Source organism: Canis lupus, chromosome X (genome assembly GCF_048164855.1).
Source record: "Canis lupus baileyi chromosome X, mCanLup2.hap1, whole genome shotgun sequence".
Taxonomy (NCBI): Eukaryota; Metazoa; Chordata; class Mammalia; order Carnivora; family Canidae; genus Canis; species Canis lupus.
In genome coordinates this window covers 122642807-122650676 of record NC_132876.1, presented here as the reverse complement: position 1 = coordinate 122650676, position 7870 = coordinate 122642807, and the positions used below count along the sequence as shown (strand labels likewise).

The 7870-nt window shown below is 43.4% G+C and overlaps 1 non-coding gene across 1 annotated transcript; it reads right to left on the bottom strand.

Annotated features, from left to right (window-relative positions):
* Positions 1 to 233: 233 nt before the first annotated feature.
* LOC140628931 (small nucleolar RNA SNORD22) lies at positions 234 to 354 on the bottom strand. The gene has a single exon (XR_012026848.1). It is a non-coding gene; the product is annotated as a small nucleolar RNA SNORD22 (small nucleolar RNA).
* Positions 355 to 7870: the final 7516 nt, after the last annotated feature.

Below are 7870 nucleotides of genomic sequence, written 5' to 3'. Positions count from 1 at the left end.
CTGCTTCTTCTTCTCTCTCTCTCTCTCTGCCTGTCTCTGCCCACCCCCGCCCCCCGCCACGTGTATCTCATGAATAAATAAAAACTTTAAAAAAATTTCCTTTTGGTGTCCCTGAAGAACTGGATTCCTGTTATATAAAAGCTTTGTTCTTTCTTTAGACCTACAAAGAAGTATGTACAGTTGACTTCACCAAATGATTTATTCCCTTTTCCCATATTTAGAAATCCCTTATGATCCCTCAGACAGTTCCTTCTGGAGCAAGTTTCCTCCTTCCCCCCAGCCAGCCCCAGTGGGTTCACCTTTACACTCCAGGGATCACGCCCTGGGCCAAAGGCAGGTGCTAAACCACTGAGCCACCCAGGGATCCCCTGTCCTCCACATTCTTATGTGGAAGCCCTAACCCCCAGTGGGGTGGTGTTAGGGGTGGGGTATTTGGAGAGGATCAAGGTTCCATAGGGCAGGCCCCACGATGGGGTTAGTGCCCCCCACAAGAAGATAAAGAGAGAGCTTGCTTCCTCTATCTCTTTCTACCATGTGGCAACAGGTTGATGAGGTGGCCATCTGTCTACCAGAAAAAATCGTCACCAGAACCCACCCACATGGTCACCTTCATCTTGCATTCTCCAGCCCGCCTAACAGTCAGAAACAAATGTGTACTGTTAAAGATCCCCCTTGCCCGCCCCCCCACAAGTCTGTGGTATTTCATTAGAGCAGCCTGAGCAGACTGAGACGGTCTCCATGCAGAATGGCCTACTGTCGAAGACTACGTCGGTATTCCAAAGATGAAGAATTCCCTCTATTACTGGTAATAGGATTTGTAAGCAACTGGGAAATACAAAGTACACCCTAGAAAAGACCGGTATTTTCCCCACAGGAAAGAAAAGAAGGCAATCAGAAAAGTAAAAAGAAAATTATTTTAGAAATGCATCAGGGGTATGTAAAGTATTCTCCGGCAACGGTATAGAATATGGATGAAAGGGGATGCCTTTGAATTTAGGATGTGGAATATGCAGGATTGGGCTCCGTGCTCAGCGGGATATTCTCTCTCTTTCCCTCCGTCCCTCCCCCCACTGCTTCCCTGTGAGCTCTCTCTCTAAAAAATGTTTTAAAAAAGAATAATTTTTAAATTAAAATTGAATAAAGTTAAAATAGGTAAAACATTTTGAAAATGAAACCTAGATGAAATGATTTTCAGAGGAAACAGAAATCACTCAAATAACGACAGAAGATACATATACAGACTATGAGCGTGTAATTATTGAGGACTATATCAATGACTTTTTTTTTAAAGGCACAACTATGCACGTTTCCTCCTACTAATGTTACATAGCGAAACACGCTTTTTCGAAGCGATATAAGCTGCTTCAGACTGTGTGGAAAGGGGGAAAACATCTAAAGCATTATTCTATTTACAGAATTGCCATAATTGAAAATCTAATGCCGAGAGATTAAAATCATGTACGATTAATGATGCAAGATTTCCACAACAATAGCAGCTAGATCTCTGTAGGAATGCAAATAACAGTGTTTTCTCGACCTTATTGGGGCTCATTCCAATAATGCCAGGATGCTCTCACAACAGAATTGGATGTGTGTGTGTGTGTATTCTGTGAGTAGGAATATAAATTATGATATTTCCCCCCACCCCAGAATGTAAAATTGAAGAGCAGTTGCATGAGAGGAGTCTTGAATGTAGACAAAATGGCGACATTCCATAATGAAATGTGAGCTGCAGAGGACATGAGTCAATCCAAGTGGGATGTAGTTGTGTTCCCAGGAGCTGGCGGTGTGGTGTGATGAGGTCAGAAGCGGGAGTCAAGGTGGATGGAGGGCGTGGGACTGGAGGGTTTTGGGTGTGCATATGAAGGAAAAGTGGTCCCATGGGCATGGGCTGTGGATGTCACTTCACACATTGGGGTCAGTGAGCATCATGCACCTCATGGGAACCCACCTGTACACAGGCGTGTTTTGTCAATAACCGCACTCCAGGAGCCACACTATCCGTGTGTCCGTTACATCTCAGGAGCTTAACATGCTCACTGAATTTAGCTTGGGTATTTTGATAGAGGATTAAGCCCCCTGTTCCTTGTTTCCTTTTCTCCTTTCCTTTTTTTTTAAAAATTTTTATTTATTTATGATAGTCACACAGAGAGAGAGAGAGAGAGAGAGAGAGAGAGAGAGAGGCAGAGACATAGGCAGAGGGAGAAGCAGGCTCCATGCACCGGGAGCCTGATGTGGGATTCGATCCCGGGTCTCCAGGATCGCGCCCTGGGCCAAAGGCAGGCGCTAAACCGCTGCGCCACCCAGGGATCCCCCTTTTCTCCTTTCCGTGAGAATCAAGTATCTGTGTCCCACAGCACTCATGCTTTCTCCCACTGGCAGTGCAGAGAGACAAAACACAGAAAAACCCTACAGCATTTCTTGGAAAATTTAAGTACAGTGAAACTCTGCAGCAGACTTCAAGGAAATACTATATTGAATAAACTCATCTATATAAATAACTTGGAATAATGTTTTCAGAAAAGGGCTCAAGTCCTATTAAGCGTCTTCGGTAGATGAAAACATAGAGTTCACAGACATATGGGGATGAGTGTCTTCTCCATGGATCATGCTGGCCTAAAGCTGAAATAATGGAGAATTGATTTTCCCAAATCAAAACAGAATGATGTTGTTATACCCTTGGCATTTTCAGAAAGTTATTGGTATGGAAATCCCAGGCTTTTCACACTTTGTACATGTAGGGAGCACGGGTCAAAATCGACTAAATAGGGAAAACAGAATATGTTTATGAATCTTTCTTTAAAACACATGTATCGGGGATCCCTGGGTGGCTCAGCGGTTTAGCGCCACCTTCAGACCAGAGCGTGCTCCTGGAGACCCTGGATCGAGTCCCACATTGGGCTCCCTGCATGGAGCCTGCTTCTCCCTCTGCCTGTGTCTCTTCCTCTCTCTCTCTCTCTCTCTCTGTCCCTCATGAATAAATAAATAAAATCTTAAAAAAAAAAACAGGTATCTGAATTACAAAATTTAGCCATTTAGAATAAAAAGCTCAGGAGCTCCTGGACAGCTAAGTTAGTGGAGGTGAAAGTCTTGATCTCAGGGTTGTGGGTTCTAGCCCCATGTCGAGTGTAGAGAATACTTAAAAAGAAAATCTTTAAAAAATTTTAAAAATAAAAAAAAATTAAAACACACAGTTCAATGGTATGACATTCCTTCACAGAGTTGTGTGGCCATCAGCACAACCAATTTTAGGATATTTTCATTATTCCACAAAGAAATCTTGGGCTCAGCAGCAGTCACTGCCTCTCCCCACTGCTCCCAGCGCTGCACACCACACATCTACTCTCTGTGTCTGTAGATCTTCCTATTGTGTGCATTTTATGTAAATGGAATCCTGCAACATGTGGTAGTTTGCAACAGCCTTTCTTTGACACAATGTTCCTAAGATGTATCCAGAGTGTAGCCTCTCACACACTTCATGCACTTTTTTTCAAGATTTTTATTTATTTATTCATGAGAGACACACAGCGAGAGGCAGAGACACAGAAAGAGGGAGAAGCAGGCTCCATGCCGGGAGCCCGATGTGGGACTCGATCCCGGGACTCTGGGATCATGATCTGAGCTGAAGGCAGACGCTCAACCACTGAGCCACCCACGTGCCCCACTTCATGCACTTTTATTTTAATATAATACTCTCTGATTGAACAGCACACCATGTTTCGCCTGTCCATTCACCTACCGATGGGCATGTACACGGCTTGCCTTTTTTAGCTATTACAGACAGCGCTGCGAAGCACAATGCTGTGCTGGTTTTTACGGGCAGCTGTACTTCCATGTATGACTTGGAATGACAGTGCTGTATCACAGTAAACATGTATCCTAAAAGATCGCCATGCAACTTTATTTCAAAGAAAGCACAAGACCAACTGAGGGTCTGAGTATGAGAGCCTCTGCAGCATAGGCAAGGTACGTAAAGTCCGCACCACAGAGGTGGCCCTGAGTCATCTGATTGACGTTACTCTAACGTGTGTTGAGTTCCAAGCCATCTGGACTATTGCTCTTCCATTTCTAAATACGATTTGTGCTTGTAGGCCTCTACTATTTCTAGTATTCCTGTTGATGGAACATCTTTGGTGAAAAGCATGCGTTAAGACTTTTCCTCAGCTCTTGCCCACAGGGGTTTCTTTATTCTCAATAATCCCATCTGTCACTGTGATCTACTCTTAAAAACCCACAAGTATCTAAATAAATAAAATCTTTTTTTTTTTTTGAATCAAACCCACTGACGAGTATCCTACATTGAGCATGGGAGGAAGACTCAGAGCCCTCGAGCGGCTAGACTCAATCTCCCCTTTTAATGACCTAACATCATCCACTCTCTCTCTTGCTCCTAAACTGATTTTGAAATGACCTTTTTTTTTTTTTTTCTAATTAATTTTAGAATTCACCTATAGAGAAGCATGGGCGACTGAATGCTATCTGCTTACCCTTCCAGTTCTTGCAATCCATGAAAGTCTTACAATGGAAATAATTTAAAAGGGAATTTATTTTTATGGTCGCATGATGCTAACTGGAGTTTAATAGTCAGTGATAATAAAAATACAAGCTTGGAATGTGACCAGAGTGGGAAAAAGACCTGCTTTGTCTAAATCTTCCCAGGATTTATGCCCCACTCCCTGGAGCATGCATTCGCCCATGACTTCCAGCTCTTGCCTGTTGGTATGATGCCCACCAGCGTGTCGGGTCCACGTGATGTTTTGGGGGATATCCTATGGGATATCCAGGCTGCCTGTAGCTCTTAACACTGCGTTATTATAGAAGGTGACTAGTATGTGCCCTTTGGCTAAGCCACCCAGTCTGTGATATTTTGTTATGGCAGCTCTAGCAAATGAATACAATCACTTACAGCCCCCCAAATCCAGGAGCATTAATTAACAGAGTCTCGATTATGAGACGTAACCCCAGGTTATTTCCAAGAGCCACATATCCACACAGTACATCCTGGCATTTGCCAAAGTTACAATGCTAGTGACTCTGGGTGGATAAGAGCCATGGTCCACAAGGAAAATACCCTGTAGGCAATGATTATGGGTTCCCTGGGAAAGAGCCAGAGTAGATAATATAGAAGAACCACCCTGGATTTGTCAAACACCAACTGAGAACTCTGTTTATGCCCATCATGAGATCCGTGGCACCTGAGAGTCATAATCAATTAACTTTATTTATTTATATTTATATTTATATTTATTTATTTACTATTTTTTAAACAATTAACTTTAATAAGAAGTGAAAGGTTACATGACCCTTCGTATTTTCACTGAGTTAGAATTGAAGCTACTCCTACTGCCTCATTTAGCGCACACACTAGTTTCTGAAGGCAGGTGCCTTGTAAGAAACCGTACAATCAACAAATGCTCGTTTAGGGTACAGGTTGTGATAGCCAATACTACAAGGATTCAGGGATGAGTGTGTTGTGCTCACAAAGCCTGCCGACAAGGGAAGGAGAAAGAGCAGCCATAAGCATTCAGAACGTAGCAGAGAACACTGAAGAATACCAATAGATGCGTGTTCTCATCCGAGTTAATCCCATCAAAATTGTAGGGCGCAAATTGTGTTTCTTTGTGTTTGACACCATGACTCTGAGGGCACATTTCAAAAAGCCGGTGAGAGAACTAGACTTATTCTACTCCACCTGGCCATGGATGTGCCACGTGTCTGGGGTTGGTTTCTTTGTGGCTCATTTCCTCATTCCTATGTCTCTTGGGTGTTGAGCAGCGAATGTGCTCCCATGTTGCGCATCGAACAGATACATTTGTCAAGGGAGAATCATGCAGCTCTTTCAGCTTGAGGAATGAGAGTGCAGTAGCCTCCTTGCTCGCAAAACCAACACACCATACCTGTGATTTCTCTTCCACTCTGCAATAAATTCTTGTAGGTTTATTAAGTCCCTTCCTGCCCTCCCAGTTTATGCATCCCTCGGAATTATCACTCTCTCCAAGATTCCCAACATAATTCCACGGAATTGTTTGCTTGTTTTAAAAACACATAAATCAGAGAATTGACTTACTGACAATTTCTTTTTTCTTCCTGGCCTCCTGTAAAAAGGATGGTCATGATCAAGCCATGGACTGAAAAGAATAATTGATTCCAGTGAAAGCTAAGAGTTGCAAAGTGAAAGAATATCTTATTTGTAGCCTATCCATTTATCTGTATCTGTTCATCCATCGTCTATCATCTGTCTAAATGTCTCTACTTATCTGTTTCTCTATGATTTATCTATCTGTCTAGAGCAGATCAATAGCTGGATGGATGGATGGATGAATGTATGGATGGATAGATGGATGAATGGATGCATGCATGAGTGGATGGATGGATGGATGGATGGATGGATGGATGAATGGATGGATGGATAGATGGATGAATGGATGCATGCATGAGTGGATGGATGGATGGATGGATGGATGGATGGATGGATGAATAGATGGATGGATAGATGGACGAATGGATGCATGGATGAGTGGATGGATGGATGGATGGATGGATGGATGGAAAGATAAGTAGATCACACACAGAGATAAGTACACATATATGATATTAATTATGTACACAAATAGAGGAGATAAGCAGAGTTTCCATGTGATCAACCCTAAGGTATTGCTCAAATTGTCCACTGTACACAAACCTCTCATCTTCAAGAAGTGGGGAGTGACACATGGGAGAAAATGGTCCCCTGGAGCTGGTGGTGAGAGTGGAGGTGATGATCTTAGCCTCAACCCCTGCTTCTAATCTGTTGGATGTTTCCTTCCTTATTGCCAAGCCCAGAAAATAAAAGGTTCTGTCTGCATTTTCCTTGAAGATGAAGATTACGTATACAATTTAGGCTTTTTTTCCCCTTTCTTTGTAAACTTTAGCAATGACATGAGACTTGCATTCATAGAAAGGGATGAACAGTAAGTGAACGGCTTTCTCTCACCCAGAAAGAGCGCCCTTTCAAGAAAGAGAGCATTGCCGGGACCAGAGCATGCTCCACTTCCCCTAGAGGTGACCTCTATCTGGAATCCCGTAAGAATTGCTTGCTTGTTCTTTTCTGAACCTTGATGCCTATGAGTGCAAACTTTGGATTTCATATAAAAGGGCAGGTGGCACGTGTAGTAGGGTTGCACCTCTGGCCTCTTTCACGTGACGTCACATCATGGGATCCATGCAGATGTTGCAAGTGTCTTGTGCTTCATTGTGTTTCTCTGCTGTCTAGTGTATTATCCTACAAACACACCACAATGGATTGATCCATGCTATGGTTGGCAGATGGCGTGACTGGTTCCCCTCAAAGCTCTTTGAAACAATGCAGCTGCAGACGTTTCTTTGTTCTATTACCTGGTTCTAGAGAATATAATAATTGTGAGTAGAGTTTCTGGAACTTTTCATGATTTATGCTCTGTGTGTTGAATGCACTTCTCAGAAGTCTGACTTCTCCTGTTTCTCACTGGAAAACCCAAATACAGGGTGTTTGTTTCCTGTGGGGGAATTCCCAAGGAGCTCTGTGTACATCGTGAGCATGGCGTCAGGCATTTGACCTCTATGGTTCCCATTGACCTGGGCATAGAGGCCCAGTCACAACAGTGTCCATGGGACTCAAAGAACTGGATTAGGGGATTTAATTGGACTCTGGTGATTCGACGTTCCCTCAGCTCCCAAACCCAGCTGAACTGCAACTGACCCCCGGAACTGCCTGCACTTTCCATGTGATGAGATAATCCTGCTTACATGCAGCCCCTGCTTGGCCACACTTGAGGCAGAGGCTTTGCAAATAAATCTGATTATCAGCATGTCCTCCCCCTCCATCCCCGCCCTTATAGGGGCCTCCTTGCCT